Here is a 20,128-nt window from a genome sequence, read left to right as displayed (position 1 = left end):
CCTCCACATAGTCAAATCTGTGATGAATTTGTTAGCTTACCTATCATAGAAAATAGCATTTTCTTTTGAGAAAATATAAAACATATAACATACAATATTAAGATGTGATCTACTGTGAAATAACACAGCACAATATCTATTTAGATGCATATATTTCTGAAAACTACTACAATTCCTATCAAAGAAATCTGAAAATACGACTTGTAAAAAAGAAAAGAAAAGAAAAGAAAAGAAAAGAAAAAAATCAAGAGGGGCCTGGGCAGTAGCATAGGGGGTTAAGTGCACTTGGTGCAAAGCACAGGGACCTGCATAAGGATCCGGGTTCCAGCCCCCAGCACCCCATGGCAGGGTGGAGTGTTCTCTTCACAGAAGGTTAAGCAGGTCTGCAGGTGTCTTTCTCTCTCCCTCTGTCTTTCCCTCCTCTCTCCACTATAGAGCCCCTAATTCCCCCAGTCCTGGAACCCTTGGACAGGGCCCACTTTCCCGTATGCGTCTCCCAATCCAAACCAAATAATATTGCATCTGCCGATCACAACCTAACCAACGCAACGATTGCCACCTCAACATGCTTCACCTCAGACTGCGTCCAGAGACTTCACATGTGGAATGACAACCCTTCGGCTTCATTACTCGGGTGAGACCTTTCCTTTTATAGTACACTCTAATTTCATCTCAGGTAGTTCACTTTCTAACAAAGTCCCATAACCTAGATATACACCAGTTTCTGTGAGAGAGAGCTTATGTTCACACGTATCCATAAATTACTGCAAAATATATACCTGAAAGCAGAAGTACATTAGAGTTTGCAGTGAGTACCTCCCTAACACTTCCTCTCCACTATTCCAAGCTTGGGATCCATGATTGCTCAACAAATTGTTTGGCTTCATATGTTAACTCTCTTTTCAATCACCAGGTTCCAGATGCCACCAGGATGCTGTCCAGGCTTCCCTGGATTGAAGACCCCACCAATGTGTCCTGGAGCTCTGCTTCCCCAGAGACACACCTTACTAGGGAAAGAGAAAGGCAGACTGGGAGTATGGACCGACCAGTCAATGCCCATGTTCAGCGGGGAAGCAATTACAGAAGCCAGACCTTCTACCTTCTGCAACCTTCAATGACCCTGGGTCCATGCTCCCAGAGGGCTAGAGAATGGGAAAGCTATCATGGAAGGGGGTGGGTTATGGAGATTGGGTGGTGGGAATTGTGTGGAGTTGTACCCCTCCTACCTTATGTTTTTGTTCATTAATCCTTTCTTAAATAAAAAATTTAAAAAAATCTTTTTATTGGGGAATTAATGTTTTATATTCGACAGTAAATGCAATAGTTCATGCATGCATAAAATATCCCAGTTTGTCATATAACAATACAACCCCCACTAGGCCGTCTATCATCCTTTTTGGACCTGTATTCCCCCCCACCCATTCACCCCTGAGTCTTTTACTTTGGTGCAATATGCCAATTCCAGTTCAGGTTTGCTTGTGTTTTCTCTTCTGATCTTATTTTTAACTTCTGCCTGAGAGTGAGATCATCCCATATTCATCCTTCTGTTTCTGACTTATTTCACTTAACATGAATTTTTCAAGGTCCTTCTAAGACAGGCTGAAAATGGTGAAGTCACCATTTTTTATAGCTGAGTAGTATTCCATTGTGTATATATACCATAACTTGCTTAGCCACTCATCTGTTGTTGGACGCCTGTATTGCCTCCAGGTTTTGGCAATCATAAATTGTGCTGCTAAGAACATATCTGTACACAGATCATTTTGGATAGGTGTGTTGGGTTCCTTAGGATATATCCCCAGGAGAGGAATTACAGGATCATAGGGTAGGTCCATTCCTAGCCTTCTGAGAATTCTCCAGACTGTTCTCTACAGAGGTTGGACTAGTTTACATTCACACCAGCAGTGCAAGAGGGTTGCTTTGACACCACAACCTCTTCAACATTTCTTGCTGTTACCTTTTCTGATGTATGACATTCTCACAGGAGTGAAGTGGTATCTCATTGTTGTCTTTATTTGCATTTCTCTGACAATCAAAGTCTTGGAGGATTTTTTCATGCGTTTCTCAACCTTTTGGATCTCTTCTGTAGTAAATATTCTGTCCATATCCTCTCCCCATTTTTGGATGGGGTTGTTTGTTTTCTTGTTGTTGAGTTTGGTAAGCTCTTTATATATTTTGGTTATTAGCCTCTAGTCTGATGTATGGTGTGTAAAGATCTTCTCCCATTCTGTGAGGCATCTCTTGATTTGGGTATTGGTCTCTTTTGCTGTGCAGAAGTTTTTAATTTGATGTAGTCTCACAGGTTTATGCTTGCCTTAGTCTTCTTTGTAATTGGGTTTGTTTCATTGAAGATGTCTTTAAAACTTATGCGGAAAAGAGTTCTGCCAATATTTTACTCTAAGTATCTGATAGTTTCTGGTCTAACATCCAAGTCCTTGATTCACTTGGAATTTACTTTTGTATTTGGTGAAATATGGTGGTTCAACTTTATTCTTCAGCATGTTTCAACCATTTTTTCCAACACCAATTTGTTGAAGAAACTCTCCTTTCCACATTTAATAGTCTGGGCACCTTTGTCAAAGATTAGATGTCCATAGGTGTGGGAGCTTACTTCTTGACCCTCAGTTCTATTCCACTGGCCAGTGTCTCTATTCATGTTCCAGTACCAAGCAGTTTTGATGATAATGGCCCTGTAATACAATTTGAGATCTGGGAATGTGATGCCTCCAGGTCTGTTCTTTCTTCTCAAAATTGTTTTGAAAATTCTAGGTCTTTTCTGGTTCCAGATAAACATTTGTAGCATTTGTTCGATTCTCCTAAAAAATGTGTTTGGGAACTTGATGGGGATAGCATTAAATTTGTATATGGCTCTGGGTAGTATATTCATTTTGATGATGTTAATTCTTCCATCCCATGAACGTGGAATATCTTTCCACTTCTTTGTGTCTTTTTCAATTTCCTTGAGTAGCGACTCATAATTTTCAGTATACAAGTTTTCTTTCACTTCTTTGGTTAGGTTTACTCCTAGATATTTTATTGTTTTTGTTGCTATAGTAAAAGGAATTTATCTCTGGATTTTAATTTCTTCTAACCTAGTGTTTGCATAGAGGAATGCCACTGACTTTTGAATCTTAATTTTGTAGCCTGACAACTTACTATATTTCCTGATGATTTCCAAAAGCTTCTTGCTGGATTCCTTAGGTCATATATATATAAATACTATAATTTCATATGCAAATAGAGAGAGCTTGACTTCTTCTTTTCCAATCTGTATCCCTTTAATTTCTTGATCCTGCCTGATTGCTATGGCAAGAACTTCCAACACTATGTTGAATAGTAATGGTGATAGTGGGCAGCCCTGTTCAGTACCTGATCTGAGGGGAAAAGCTTCCAGTTTTCACCATTGAGTATGATGGTAGGTTTGCTATATATAGATTTGGTTTGCTATATATAGGTTTGCTATATATAGGTTTGCTATATATAGATTTGCTATATATAGATTCCACTATCTTCAGGAATTTTCCATCTATTCCCATTTTTTGTAGTGTTTTGATCATAAAGGGATGTTGTATTTTGTCAAAGATGTTTCTCTGCATCTATTGATATGATCATGTGGTTTTTAGTCTTGCTTTTGTTGATGTGGTGGACCATGTTGATTTATATACATATATTAAACCAACCTTGCATCCCTGGGGTAAACCCCACTTGGCCATAATGAACAATATTTTTATTGGAAGGAAGTATTTCAGTATATTCAATGTTCTGGAAGACTTTTAAAAGTAGAGGTATTAACTCTTCCTTGAAGGTTTTATATAATTTACTTGTAAAACCAGATGGTCCAGGACTTTTATTCTTGGGAAGGTTTTTGATAACTTTTTCAATTTCATTAGCTGTGATGGGCCTGTTCATGTTATCTACTTCCTCTTTACTTAATTTTGGAAGTTCGTAGATATCTAGGAAGTCGTCTATTTCTTCCAGGTTCTCTAGCTTGGCAGCATATAGTTGTTCATAGAAGTCTTGCATGCTATGTTGAAAGTGGAGTGTCTGTTGTGATATCTCCTGTTTCATTTACAATCCAATTTATTTGGGTCTTCTCCTTTTCTTGTTTTGTGAGTCTGGCTAAAGGTTTGTCGATTTTGTTCACTCTTTCGAAGAACCAACATTTACTTTCTTTGATCTTTTGTATGGTTTTCTTATTTTCAATGTTATTTATTTCTGCCCTAACTTTAGTGATTTCTGTCCTTCTGGTTGCTTTAGGGTTCCTTTGTTCTTCTTCTTCTAGGTCTTTAAAATGTGCAATCAAGCTGTTTATTTCTGCTTTTTCTTGTTTCCTAATGTGTGCTTGTATTGCTATGAACTTCCTTCTCATTACTATTTTAGCTGTGTCCCAAATATTTTGATAGCTTGTGTCTTCATTTCCACTGAACTCTCGAAACAATTTGATTTCTTCATTTCCTCTTTGACCCAGTAGTTGTTAAGTAGTGTACTGTTGAGCTTCTACATTTTGGGACTATTACTAATCTTTTGTTGATTGTTAAGTGTTAGTTTAATTCCCCTGTAGTCTGAGATGTTTGGGATGATTTCAATGCTCTTGAATTTGCTGATTTTGTCTTTGTGGCCCAACATACAGTCTATCCTTGAGAATGACACATGTAGACTTGAGTAAAATGTGTATTCCAGTTTCTTGGTGTGAATGGCACTGAAAATATCCAATAGTTCTAGTTTATCTATCTCTTCATTTAGCTCCCTCATGTCTTTATTGATTTACTGCCTGGATGATTTGTCAAGTTGAGAGAGTGGGGTGTTGAAGTGCCTAATATGACTGTGTTGTTATTAATATATTGTTTTTGCTCTTTCAGTAGATAGTTGATGTGTTTAGATGTCTTCTCATTGGGTACATAGATGTTAATAACTGTTAAGTCCTCTTGATTGACTGATCCACTGAGTGTTAAGTAGTGTCCATCCCTATCTTTTAAAATTTTATTTATTTTAAAATCTATCGTGTCAGATATGAAAATAGTTGTTCCTACCCCTTTTTGTGGGCCATTGGTTTGTATGATAGTTTTCCATCCTTGCATTTTGAGTCTTTGTTTGTCTTTTTGAATTAGGTGGGTTTCCTGTAGACAGCATATTGTTGGGTTGTGTTTTCTGATCCATCTTCCTACTCTGTGTCTTTTAACAGGTGAATTTAGGTCATTGACATTTATTGATATCAAAGGTTGAAGATATTTTAACGCCATTCTTGTAGATTTTTAGAGTGATCTGATATTGGCATATTTATGGTGGTCTGACTGTTAATAGGAGAACTTTTAGAACTTCTTTCAATGCAGGCTTGGTGATAGTTGGTTCTTTCAACCATTGCTTTTCTGAGAGAGTTTTTATGTCTCCATCTATTCTGAATGACACTTTAGCAGGATACAGTAGACATCTTGCCATTCTCTTCTGGTCTGTTGTATTTGTGTGGAGAAGTCTGCTGCTAGTCTTATGGGTTTTCCTCTGTAGGTGACTCTGTTTTTCTCTTGTAGTCTTCAGGATCCTTTCTTTATCCTGATTCCTTTCCATTCTAAATATGATGTGTCTTGGTGTATTTAGGTCTGAGTTAATTCTGCTTGGGACCCTCTGGGCTTCTTGAAACTTAATGTCTTTTATGGTGTCTAGACTAGAGAAGTTCTCAGCTATTATGTCCTGAAGAATGCTTTCTTCCCCTCCCTCTCTTTCTTCCACTGGTAAGCCAGTAATGCATATATTATTTCTTTTTTTTCAGCATCTAATTTTTTTAGATTCATTTTTTAATTTATTTAAAAAAGGAGACATTAACAAAACCATAGGATAAGAGAGGTACAACTCCACACAATTCTCACCACCAGATCTCCATATACCATCCCCTCCCCTGATAGCTTTCCTATTCTTTATCCCTCTGGGAGTATGGACCCAAGGTCATTGTGGCATGCAGAAGGTGGAAGATCTGGCTTCTGCAGTTACTTCCCCACTGTACATGGGCATTGACAAGTCAATCCATACTCAAAGCCTCCCTCTCTGTTTCCGTAGTGTGGTGGGGCTCTGGGGAAGTGGAGCTCCAGGACACATTTTGGGATCATCTGTCCAGGGAAGTCTGGTCGGCATCCTGCTAGCATCTGGAACCTGGTGGGTGAAAAGAGAGTTAACATACAAAGCCAAACAATTTGTTGACCAATCATGGACCTAAGGCTGGGATAGTGCAAATGAAGTGTTTTTTTTTGGGGGGGGATCCTCCATTCTGTAGATAGCTAGTAGGCATACTTTATTTATATTTCAAAGGGCCTGTAGCTATACTAGCTTATTTTTCTCTTAGCCTGAAACCTGATATGCAGGTGGTTCCAAGTTATTGTCTGAGGAGGTGATGTCATGGCCGGAAAAGGGACAGAAAGCTACATCTGGGAAGAGAGTAGCTCCCTAATATGGGGAAGGGGTATAAATATTGTTGACTGTGAACTTCATAGATTTGAATTGGTCTGGGGCCCATATTCAGCTTAGGAGTCAATGTGACTTCTGAATCCCTGTAGATCTGAGCTCACATTCTGTGATCATGAGTAGGAATGTTCCAAGTTGCCCAATATCAGGACCCATCTTCTTCGGGTGTAGCATAGAGTATGTAGTCCAGCCACCCTTCGGTGAACGGAACATTCTCTACTGTTGTTAATCCAAGTTGAGGGAAAGGTCCTATGTGAGTCCCCAAAAGGGGTCTATTTTGTTGTTCCTGATAGAGATGACCAGTAACAATTGAGAGAGGGACTTATTCAAGGTCTAGGCCCATCATGTCTGTTTGGGAATCTCAGGACTCCCAGAATAGGGTCCCAGCTGATGAGGTGACCTGATAGTGACTAAAGAGTCATTGTTAAAGTATGCCAGTCTCTTGCCCTTATTCAGCTTTTGCAGTCCTTTTTTTTATGAGGTTAGCTTTGGAGTGAGTGAGAGAACTGTAATAGGAAGTAGGTGAGGAGGGTCTCTAAGTCTAATTAGATACTATTTCATTAGGAACTTTATACTGACTCACTGCAGACTAATGTGTATTTTTGCTATCAGGTATATATTTTGCCCTAGTTTATGGATATGTGTGGACATATGCTTTATCTCATGGGACCTGTTCTATATCTAGGTTTTGGGACTTTGTTAGGAAGTTAACCACCTGAAATAAAATTAGAGAATCCTATGAAAGGAGAGGCCTCACCTGAGTAATGAAGCTGAAAGGTTGTCATTCTACACCTGAAGTCTCTGGACACAGTCTGAAGTGAAGTCTGCTGAGGTGGTACTCCTTGTTTTGATTAGGTTGGGATTGGCTGATGCAATATTATTTGGTCTGAATTAAAAGAAAGATGAAAGAAAGTGCACCCCACCCTAGAGGTTCCAGGACTGGGGGAAATATAGGCTCTATAGTGGAAATGTGAGGTTCCTACTGTCTTAGGGTTCAAGAACACAATAGATATTGTTATAATCACATTATTTGGTAATTGGGTTAACTTTGAAAAATTTCTTTGTTAGGATTTGCTGTATAATACCCAACATCACCATAATTTATATCCTTTGACATTATTTGTTATAGCTTTGCCACCAGTTGCTTCTGTTCTCCCTGGTCTAGGCTATTGAGAGAGTCAACATATCAAAGACTCAGCCTATGTATTAAAAAGACTCAGTCTGTGCTTTAAAAAGTTTGAGACAGAAGGCTAGACATGGACCTTCCATATGACCCAATAATTCCTCTCCTGGGGTTATACCCCAAGGACTCCATAACACCTAACCAAAAAGAGGTGTGTACTCCTATGTTCATAGCAGCACAATTCATAATAGCTAAAACCTGGAAGCAACCCAGGTGCCCAACAACAGATGAGTGGCTGAGAAAGCTGTGGTATATATACACAATGGAATACTATGCAGCTATCAAGAACAATGAACCCACCTTCTCTGACCCATCTTGGACAGAGCTAGAAGGAATTATGTTAAGTGAACTAAGTCAGAAAGATAAAGATGAGTATGGGATGATCCCACTCATCAACAGAAGCTGACTAAGAAGATCTGAAAGGGAAACTAAAAAGCAGGACCTGATCAAATTGTAATTAGGCACCAAAGTAAAAACCCAGTGGTGAGGGGTAGGCATGTAGCTTCCTGGGCCAGTGGGGGGTGGGAGTGGGTGGGAGGGATGGGTCACAGTCCTTTGGTGGTGGGAATGGTGTTTATGTACACTCCTAGCAAAATGTAGACATATAAATCAGTAGCTAATTAATATGAGAGGGGGAAATCAATTGTATGTCTTAAAGTTTCTCAAAAGACAAACTGAATCTTTTTAATATATAGGCTATGTATTTGATATGCGGACTCTCTCAAAAGCCTAGACCAAGTAGATTAGAAGCTTCCAATAGCACAGCTATATACAAGATACTGGGTACTGTCCAGCAAACCATAACAAAGGGACTTTTCAAAGTTAACCCAATTAACAAATAATGTGATGATAATATTAACTATTGATTGTCTTTTTGAACCCTAAGACAGCAGGAACCTCACATCTTCACTATAGAGCCCCTACTTCCCCCAGTCCTGGAACCCTTGGATAGGGCCCACTTTCCCGTATGCATCTCCCAATCCAAACCAAATAACATTGCATCTGCCGATCACAACCTAACCAAAGCAACGATTGCTACCTCAACATGCTTCACCTCAGAATGTATCCAGAGACTTCACGTGTGGAATGACAACCCTTCAGCTTCATTACTCGGGTGAGACCTTTCCTTTAATAGTACACTCTAATTTCATCTCAGGTAGTTCACTTTCTAACAAAGTCCCATAACCTAGATATACACCAGTTTCTGTGAGAGAGAGCTTATGTGCACACGTATCCATAAACTACTGCAAAATATATACCTGAAAGCAGGACTACACTAGAGTTTACAGTGAGTACCTCCCTAACACTTCCTCTCCACTATTCCAAGCTTGGGATCCATGATTGCTCAACAAATTGTTTGGCTTCATATGTTAACTCTCTTTTCAATCACCAGGTTCCAGATGCCACCAGGATGCTGGCTAGGCTTCCCTGGATTGAAGACCCCACCAATGTGTCCTGGAGCTCAGCTTCCCCAGAGTCACACCCTACTAGGGAAAGAGAGAGGCAGACTAGGGGTATGGACCGACCAGTCAACGCCCATGTTCAGCGGGGAAGCAATTACAGAAGCCAGACCTTCTACCTTCTGCAACCCTCAACGACCCTGGGTCCATGCTCCCAGAGGGATAGAGAATGGGAAAGCTATCAGGGGAGGGGGTGGGTTATGGGGATTGGGTGTTGGGAATTGTGTGGAGTTGTACCCCTCCTACCTTATGCTTTTGTTCACTAATCCTTTCTTAAATAAAAAATTTAAAAAAAAAAAGTTTGAGACATACAATCAGTTTTTCCCCTCTCATATTAATTTAATAGTGATTTATATGACTACGAATTAATAGGAGTGTACATAAACACCATTCCCACCACCAAAAGACTGTGTCCCATCCAACCCTCCTACCCCCCCAGCCCCCTCCCACACCCCCACCACCCTGGGAAGCTGAATATCCACCCTCACCCTCACCCCGGAGTTTTTTTTTAATTTTTTTTTATTTAAGAAAGGATTAATTAACAAAACCATAGGGTAGGAGGGGTACAACTCCACACAATTCCCACCACCCAATCTCCATAACCCACCCCCTCCCCTGATAGCTTTCCCATTCTCTATCCCTCTGGGAGCATGGACCCAGGGTCATTGAAGGTTGCAGAAGGTAGAAGGTCTGGCTTCTGTAATTGCTTCCCTGCTGAACATGGGCGTTGACTGGTCGGTCCATACTCCCAGTCTGCCTCTCTCTTTCCCTACTAGGGTGGGTCTCTGGGGAAGCTGAGCTCCAGGACATATTGGTGGGTCTTCAGTCCAGGGAAGCCTGGCCAGCATCCTGGTGGCATCTGGAACCTGGTGATTGAAAAGAGAGTTAACATACGAAGCCAAACAAATTGTTGAGCAATCATGGACCCAAAGCTTGGAATAGTGGAGAGGAAGTGTTAGGGAGGTACTCACTGCAAACTCTAGCGTACTTCTACTTTCAGGTATATATTTTGCAGTAGTTTATGGATACGTGTGAACATATGCTCTCTCTCACAGAAACTGGTGTATATCTAGGTTTTGGGACTTTGTTAGAAAGTGGACCACCTGAGATGAAATTAGAGTGTACTATAAAAGGAAAGGTCTCACCCGAGTAATGAAGCTGAAGGGTTGTCATTCCACAAGTGAAGACTACCCCAGAGTTTTTACTTTGGTGCCCTACTCCAGATTTAGTCAAATCCTGCTTTTAGTTTCCCGTTCTATTCTTCTTTCTCAACTTCTCCTCCTCCTCCTCCTCCTCCTCCTCCTCCTCCTCCTCCTCCTTCTCCTCCTCCTCCTCTTCTTCTTCTTCTTCTTCTTCTTCTTCTTCTTCTTCTTCTTCTTCTTCTTCTTCTTCTTCTTCTTCTTCTTCTAGCGTTTGCCCTTCTTCTGTAGCCAGTCAACAGCGTCAGGTTGAGCCTGATATAAAGTTTTGAGACCTTCTTTGAATCTGGAGAGGTGGCAGTCATTGACTATGTGGGTCATAGTCTGTCTGTAGCCTCAGGGGCACTTCTGTTGATGAGTGGGGTCATCCCATACTCATCTTTATCTTCTGACTTAGCTCACTTAACATAATTCCTTCTAGCTCTGTCCAAGATGGGTCAGAGAAGGTGGGTTCATTGTTCTTAATAGATGCATAGTATTCCATTGTGTATATATACCACAGCTTTCTCAGCCACTCATCTGTTGTTGGGCACCTGGGTTGTTTCCAGATTGTAGCTATTACGAATTGTGTAATATAGTTTCATTGTAAATGTCCTTCAACTCCTTCATGAACGTCACTCCAATGTATTTTATCTTTTGAGGTTTAATTGTGAATTGGATTGAGTCTTTTATTTCTATTTCCTCATACTCGTTGTTTGTATACAGAAATGCCACCAACATAGGTACTGGTTTTTGTATTCTGCTATGCCTCTAAATTTATTCATTATTTCCAGTAGTGTTTTGGAGGACTATGTAAAATAATAGGGGTGAGAATGGACATCCTTGTCTAGTTTTCAATTATAGAGTCACAGTTTTCACCTTTTCCCTGTTGAGAAGGATATTAGCAGTCAGTTTTCTACAAACGACCTTGATAATGTTGATGGATTATCCTTCTTTCCAGTTTTGGGAGGGTCTTTATCATAAATGGATGTTGGATCTTGTCAAATGCCTTTTCAGCATAAACTAATATGGCATGTGATGTTTTTATGTATTTTTTGTTGATATGATAGATTAAATTGATAGACTATTGGATATTGAATCATTCCCCCTGTTTTTTTTTTTTTTATCAGAGCACTGCTCAGCTCCGGCTTATGGTGGTGCAGGGGATTGAACTTGGGACTTTGGAGCCTCAGACATGAGAGTCTGTTTGCATAACCATTATGCTATCTACTACCCCTGCCCCCAACCATCCCTGGTTTCCAGAGATAAATTCCACTTGATATAGGTGAATTATTCTCTTGATATATTCTTGGGTGTGATTTGCCAAGATTTTGTTGAGAATCTTTGCATCAATGTTTATCAGAGATATAGGTCTATAATTTTTTTGTTTGATTTTATCCTTATAGAATGTATTTGGGAATGATTCCCTCTCATCAATTTTCTGGAAGAGTGTGAAGAGAATTAGTGTTATTTCTTTGAAAGACCTGTACAATTCACTAGCACAGTCTTCTGGACCTGGCCTTTTATTCTTGGGGAAAAATTGAATTCTGATCTAATTTCTGTACTAGTAATTGGCCTACTTAAGTTATATACTTCTTGGGTTAAGCTTGGCATGTGGTATTTTTCTAGGAATACATCCATTTCAACTAGACTGTCCAATTTATTTGCATAAAAATGTTCATAATATTCACATATGATTCCACCTTCAATTCATGAATGGAAAATATGTGACTTAAAATTGAGCCCCTCAGAAAAAAAAACTTCTTTCCATTAAGCAATACGATAATGCTAGGCATCTAGAGAGTTTCACCTGTACCACCTTTTTGACTAGACCAAATGAAAAAGAAAAATTGATAATTTCCAAAGTTTAGATATACCAGAAGGCTTTTAATTTACTCCAGCATTTAATATTCATATGTTCCTGTTAATCAGAGTATCGAGTGCATAGAATAACCAGCTCATCTTCTGAACACAGTCTCTAGAAAATTGAATGGCAAAGGTTGCCATATTTTGTGTGAAAGAATTTTTATATACTGCCCATCATAGTTTATACCAAAGGCTCACTGGTTGTTTTGCATTTATAAATATTTTTATTGTAGCCAACTGGAATTCAATAAAATGTAGTAAGTTTCTTCTAGCCTCTGGGCAAAACTGACACAGAATTCAGTTGGTACTAGTGAACTGAAAGCACAGAGTAGAGTATCCCTGGGAAGTTTCTGCTGTACCATAAGATTAATCAACTCTTAATAACAGACAGTTGGAGATTCCGTGCCCAAACTTTGAATGCAAGTTAGAGAGAGGGTGTTCTGACAACCAAAAACTACTGGAATTGAAGTAGAGTGACCTGGAATAGAGTAAGATAAATTGCTTCTAGATCTTTGATTGATATTTTGTAACTTCTAGCTAAAACATTAGCAAATAGGGGGAGAGAGTATCTTTTAAAGGAAATTATGTGAGAACGGGGTCATCTAAAATTAATTCTAAATTACTTTTAGGTATGTTATTTTTTTTGTATATGACCTCTCAGAGTTATAAGAACAAGAGGCAAAGGTGACTTTCAATGACTGGAAGAGAGGATTTTTTTCCCCTCCCTGAAGAATTGGGATTATGTGACTTTATAAATTGGTCTCATTACAGAGTTACTGACAGACAGACATATTGGTTGTTGCCAGTAGGCACATGGATTGAAATCTGAAGGAGAAGGAAAAAGCAGACAGAGTAGGAAAACAGAGTGATGGACGGGCCCCTTACACAGGGCCCAGCTGGAAGGGAGCAGGTCATGTCTGTTACTGCTAAACTGAGAAAGATAAGAGAGTCAGCATTGTGGAAGGTGACTTCATCAATCAACTTCTTCATTATGTTAAGAATGAATCTTGTGGTTTGAGAATGGAAGAAAGAGGCTCATCATCCCACACCCCACAGGTGGCAACTCTGAAGGAGCTTGTCTTTCACATTACCAGGAGATAAGAGTGTACTCTTCATGAGTTACCTTTAGTTGATGTAGTTCCTTCAGAGAAATTTCAGCTTATTTTCATGTTTTTCAATCTAAAATTAATTCTTAGATGAATATCGTGGTTGGCAATGTAAGAAAGTAATGGTAAAAAGGATTTTGAGGTGAATCCAAGGGTGCTTTTGTTTGTTTTTTGTTTTTCAATCTCTGTGTCAATATCCAAAGTAAGTGAAATGAAAAAGAGGTTACCTCAGTGTTTCTGGAACATAAGTTTCTTGAAAACACTGACCGATTGGTTTGCTCATCTTTCAGTACTCATGCCTAAAGCAGAGATATGTAGCACATCTTTAATTAATGAATTTAAAGCAAAGGAAATGTTTCAGGATGATTTTAAATTCCAAGTAAATATATCTTCTAACTCTTTTTTGATATGTATCTTCACTCTGGTAATATTCTTTTCTAATTTTTGAAACTTCCACACAGACAGAAAAATCAATTTGTGTAAGGAGGGAGAAGCGGTAAATGGAACATTTGAGACTAAATATTAATATTCTCAAATAGCTAGGGTATTTAATCAAAGTATCACCCTAACAGTAATGACATGAAATTAGGTAAAAGAAATGTTTCTTTTGTTCTGAAAAAATACTTTATTGTATTAAATAATGCTGAAAGTCTACCTGCTCTGTTTCATATTCCTTGAAGGCAAAATATAATGTTATTTATTTTATTACACTGTCTCAAGACATTATATATTATAGTGATGTTTTCAGATGTTGAACCAATATTCCTAAGTAATCATTTATTTCAAAACATTTTCAAGAAAAAAAATGCAGGTTCCAGAAACTCACCTGGTGTTTGTAAATGTTTCAGAGGGGGGGGAAATGACATTAGAGGGCTACGTATCTTTTTTTGGTTTAATTTTTTATAGTGACTTAGTAATGATTAACAAGATTGTAAAATTAAAGGGGGTGTAATTCCATACAATTCCCACCACCAGAGTTCTGTGTCCCCTCCATTAGAAACTGCCCTATTTTTTTATCAAAAGGTTATGTATCTTATTTATAGATAATTTTTATTTGAAAATATGCTGATCTATAATAATATTTATTTAAAGATAAACAATTGATTCTCTTATATAATGAAACTTTCACTTAGAATTTTCCCTTAGAAATTTGAACAGTGGGAGTTGGGCTGTAACGCAGTGGGTTAAGCGCAGGTGGCGCAAAGCACAAGGACTGGCATAAGGATCCTGGTTCGAACCCCGGCTCCCCACCTGCAGGGGAGTCGCTTCACAGGTGGTGAAGCAGGTCTGCAGGTGTCTATCTTTCTCTCCTCCTCTCTGTCTTCCCCTCCCCTCTCCATTTCTCTCTGTCCTATCCAACAATGAGGACAACAATAATAATAACTACAACAATAAAACAACGAGGGCAACAAAAGGGAATAAATAAAATAAATAAATAAATAAAAAGAAATTTGAACAGTTTTAGAGTAGTTGACTCTAAAAACTGATCTTAATCATTAATATACACCAATTTACAAATAATTTGAGTATTACTGAGTAATATAGCTACGTTTCCATGTAGTTATTGACCTGATCAAATAGGTTTAGTGTCTAAAACTTCATTCGTGTTTTTCTTTCAACTGGAGATTAATAACTTCCATTATTGTTAAAATAACAAAATAACTATCTTTGAGAGCTTTTTGTGTAAATTATTTTTTTTATTTATAAAAAGGAAACATTGACTAAACCATAGGATAAGAGGGGTACAACTTCACACAATTCCCAACACCAGAATTGTGTATCCCATCCCCTCTCCTGATAGCTTTCCTATTCTTTAAACCTCTGGGAGCATGGACCCAAGGTCATTGTGGGATGCAGAAGGTAGAAGGTCTGGCTTCTGTAATTGCTTCCCTGCTGAACATGGGTGTTGACAGGTCAATCCATATTTCCAGCCTGTCTTTCTCTTTCCCTAGTGGGGAAGGGCTCTGGGGAAGTGGAGCTCCAGGACACATTGGTGGGGTTGTCTGTCCAGGGAAGTCTGGTAGGCATCATGCTAGTGTCTGAAACCTGAGTTAACATACAAAGCCAAACAAATTGTTGAACAATCATGAAATTAAATGCTGGAATAGTGCAGACGAAGAGCTGGGGGTCCTCTATTTTTTAGATAGCTAGTAGGCATGTTTTAGTTATATTCCAAAGGGCTTGTGGCTATACTAGTGTTTTTTTTTTTTTCTTCCTGATCCTGAAATCTGTTATACAGGTGGATCCTAATTATTGTCTGCTGAGATGATGTCATGGCTGGCAGAAGGACCAGAAAGCTGTGTCTGGGAAGATAGTAGATCCAAAATATGGGAAAGGTTTATAAATATTGGTGACTGTAAATCCCATTGATTTGATGTGATCTGGGGCCCATATTCAGTTTAGGAGCCTATGTGACCTCTGCGTCCCTGTAGATCTGAGCTCACATTCTGTGATCATGAGTAGGAATGTTCTAAGCTGCCCAATATCAGGACCCATCTTTCTTGGGTGTAGCATAGAGTATGTTGTCCAGTCTCCCTTTGGAGGATGGAACATTCTCTACCATTATGGATCCAAGTTGAGGGCAAGGTCCTAGGTGAGTCCCAAAAAGGGGTCTATTTTGTTGTTCCTCATAGAGATGCCCAGTAACAATGGAGAGAGGGATTTATTCAAGGTCTAGGCCCATCATGTCTGTTTGGGAATCTCAGGACTCCCTGACTAGGACCCCAGATGATGGGGTGGCATGAGAGTGACTAAAGAGTCATCGTTGAAGTATGCCAGTCTCTTGCCCTTATTCAGCTTTTGCAGTCCTTTTTTTGATGAGTTTAGCTTTGGAGTGAGTGAGAGATCTGTAATAGGAAGTAGGTGAGGAGGGTATCTAAGTCTCAGTAGACACTATTTCATTAGGAACTTTATACTGACTCACTACAGAATATTGTGTAATTTTGCTTTCAGGTATATAGTTTGCCCTAATTTATGGATACATGTAAACATATGCTCTATCTTACGGGGCCTCGTCTATATCTAGGTTTTGGGATTTTGTTAGGAAGTGAATCTTTTGGAATAGAATTTGAGAATACTATGAAAGAATACTATGTCTCACTGGAGTAATGAGGGTGAAGGGAAAATTAATTTTTAAAATATATTGCTTTATTTTTTTCTAAAATTATGCAAAGTTCTATTTTATATAGTAGCATAATGTGAAACTTCCTAATTAGTTTGCATATATTAAGAAACAACTATGTATGAAATTAGAACAGATTCTGAGTTACTAGTGAGAAAAAGGGTTCTGATTTGAAAATATGTTCATATATAAACTATAAGAGACCCTTGTCTGATAAGATTTGATTCAGGGATTCTCACACACAAAAAACAAATAAACAAAAAAACAACATTGCTTATATCAGTAACTAGGTTAGATAGTGATTTCCTAATTAGTATTGAATAGTTTGAACTAACATATTAGTTTTGGATTTGAGGAAGTTCACTGCTGAACATGATTCACAAGGAGACAAGTGATTTATTACTTGGGCTCTAGAGTGAGAAAGTCTTGGCTTTGCATATAGTTCTGTAGTCTTGTAAATATTGGTAAGAGTTTGAATTCCTGAAGATATTTTTCCTTCAGAAATACTAATCAGAGTATTAAAAATATTATGAGAGATTACTGGTATGCCATTTTATGAGTACACTATTGGCCTGCATGACTTGCATTTTATTGACTATCCTAAATATGAATTAATTTATTTGTAAAAGCATTTGCTTCTCTAAATTGTGAGACATCCATATCCTTCTGTAGTTTAGAATGTGCCTGCTGCCATTTATTTTGGGAATGTGTGCTAATTCATTAATAAGTAATCTCTCTCTACTCCACCTAATGCAATTTCTTCACAGTCTTTTTTAATTCTATTGATCCTAAAATAACATGAACATAAAAATAGATATGCTGAATAATTGTATATGTATATCTTGCTTTTGTCATTTGAGACTCCAATATTACTGCACTAAAATGTAGAATTGTCTATGGAGGAAGAAGTTCAACCACAATCTGAATTACTTTTCAAATGTTTTGGGTTTGGCAAAAATGAAAGTGTTTGTTACTAACCTCTTTTATATTTCAAACTGTTTTGTGTTTCAAGATAATTTTTTTTCCACCACAATTATCTCTGGGGCTCGTTGCTGGCACTAGTAATCCACTGTTCCCAGTAGCCATTTTTTATCTTTTTCTTTTTTCATTTTATTTTACTTAATAGGACAAAGAGAACTTGAGAGGGGAGGAGGAGACAGAGAGGGAATGAGAATGGCAGACATCTACAGACCTGCTTCATCACTTGTGAAGTGGTCACCTTGCAGGTGAAGAGCATGGGCTTGAATCTTAGTGAACAGGGTAATGTGTATACTTAACAGGGTGTGCCAACCATCTGGCCCTCTGAAGAACAATTTAATTCATTTCTTCCTTATTTATTCACACCTAAATTGTTGAAATTTTTTAAATTATATGTCTCTACTTTTTTTCTGACCATAGAAAGTTAACTGTTTTCAAATGTGTGTAAAGAACAATCTCTTAGAGGAAGAGTTCATTCAATGTTAGATTCAGAAATCAAGTAGAAGCAAAAATGTGTATGTCTCACCTGGTCTTAGGAAGAGAAAAATTTTAAAGTGTTTGACTTCTTTTTTTGTTTGTTTGTTTGTTTTTGTTTTGTTTTGTTTTTTAAATTTTTTATTTAAGAAAGGATTAATGAACAAAAACATAAGGTAGGAGGAGTACAACTCCACACAATTCCCACCACCCAATCTCCATAACCCACCCCCTCCCATGATAGCTTTCCCATTCTCTAGTCCTCTGGGAGCATGGACCCAGGGTCTTTGTGGGTTGCAGAAGGTAGAAGGTCTGGCTTCTGTAATTGCTTCCCTGCTGAACATGGGCATTGACTGGTCGGTCCTCTTTTCAAGTCTTTTGATGTAGAATTCCTTTTAGCTTGGAAATATGTGAATCTTCTCCCCAAGATAATGTATTGTTAAAATATATAATAGGAGGGGGCAAATGACCATTGAATCACAAAGACCCAAACTATTTGAAATTAAAAAGAATTATGACTCCTGGTCTGCATATAGAGTGATTATATTACAACGTGCAAGAATGGGGGTTCAAGTTCCAGGTCACCATATGAGAGTATCTGTAGCGGGGAATCTTCACTGCGGTGGAACACGTTGTGTTGTCTCTCTTTCATTGTCTCTCTCTCTCATCTCTTTCTGTTTCTCACCATTTACCTAGAGGGCAGGAAACGACAACACTGTGAGGGGTGGAGTTGTGCAGACACTGAGTTCCAGCAATAATTTGGTGGTAAAAATACCGATAAATAAAATGTTTAAAAATACAATTATGAACATGAATAATGTTATTTTTATTTTATAGAAAATAATCTTATTTTGAATTTAATAATTGGGTTCATTTAAGAACTAGCTAGACTTTACAGACTATTTTTTCCTCCTAAGTATTCTTTTTGAAGTTGTTACTAACACTAGCATTCTGAGATAACTTACTTCCTTTCTTTCTTTCTTTCTTTCTTTCTTTCTTTCTTTCTTTCTTCCTTCCTTTCTTTCTTTCTTTTCTCCTGGTTTTTGTTACAGAGATTCAAGAAGAGAGGGAAAGATACCACAACATAGGAGCATCCTCCAGTGTTGGGAGCCTACATTCGAAACTTGGCTATTAAAAAACAGCAACAGCAACAGCAACAACAACAACAAAAAAAGTTGGCCGTACATATTCATGACAAAGCAGGCACACAATTCAGATCAGCTACCTTCTCTGGTTCTCTCCAACAATACTTCATCTAAAATTAATTTAATTCACAAATAGGATAATTACATGGAAAACTAAACACTACATTTCCTGGAAGCTTGTTCTATTCTGAAAACAGCTCAGGAAATAATTATATATTTTTCTTATAAAACATTCTCATGTGGCACAAAGCACAAGGATCCCTGTTCAAGCCTCCAGCTCCCCACCTGCAGGGGAGTTGCTTCATAGGTGGTGAAGCAAGTCTGCAGGTATTTATCTTTCTCTCCCGCTCTCTGTCTTCCCCTCCTCTCTCGATTTCTCTCTGTCCTATCCAACAATGAACGGCATCAACATCAACAGCAACAATAATAACCACAACAAGGCTACAAAAAGGGCAACAAAGGGGGGGGGGGATGGCCTCCAGGAGCAGTGGATTCATGGTGCAGGCACTGAGCCCCAGCATTTACCCTGGAGGCAAAAAAAAATTCCATTTTATTTATTTATTTATTTTTTATTTAAGAAAGGATTGATTAACAAAACCATAGGGTAGGAGGGGTACAACTCCACACAATTCCCACCACCCAATCTCCATAACCCACCCCCTCCCCTGATAGCTTTCCCATTCTCTATTTCTCTGAGAGCATGGACCCAGGGTCATTGAGGGTTGCAGAAGGTAGAAGGTCTGGCTTCTGTAATTGCTTCCCCGCTGAACATGGGCGTTGACTGGTCGGTCCATACTTCCAGTCTGCCTCTCTCTTTCCCTACTAGGTGGGTCTCTGGGGAAGCTGAGCTCCAGGACATATTGGTGGGGTCTTCAATCCAGGGAAGCCTGGACAGCATCCTGGTGGCATCTGGAACCTGGTGATTGAAAAGAGAGTTAACATACAAAGCCAAACAAATTGTTGAGCAATCATGGACCCAAAGTTTGGAATAGTGGAGAGGAAGTGTTAGGGGGGTACTCAATGCAAACTCTAGCGTACTTCTGCTTTCAGGTATATATTTTGCAGTAGTTTATGGATACGTGTGAACATAAGCTCTCTCTCACAGAAACTGGTGTATATCTAGGTTATGGGACTTTGTTAGAAAGTGAACCACCTGAGATGAAATTA

The sequence above is a fragment of the Erinaceus europaeus genome, chromosome 4, assembly GCF_950295315.1.
Source record: "Erinaceus europaeus chromosome 4, mEriEur2.1, whole genome shotgun sequence".
NCBI classification, from domain to species: domain Eukaryota; kingdom Metazoa; phylum Chordata; class Mammalia; order Eulipotyphla; family Erinaceidae; genus Erinaceus; species Erinaceus europaeus.
This window is presented reverse-complemented; position numbering follows the sequence as displayed.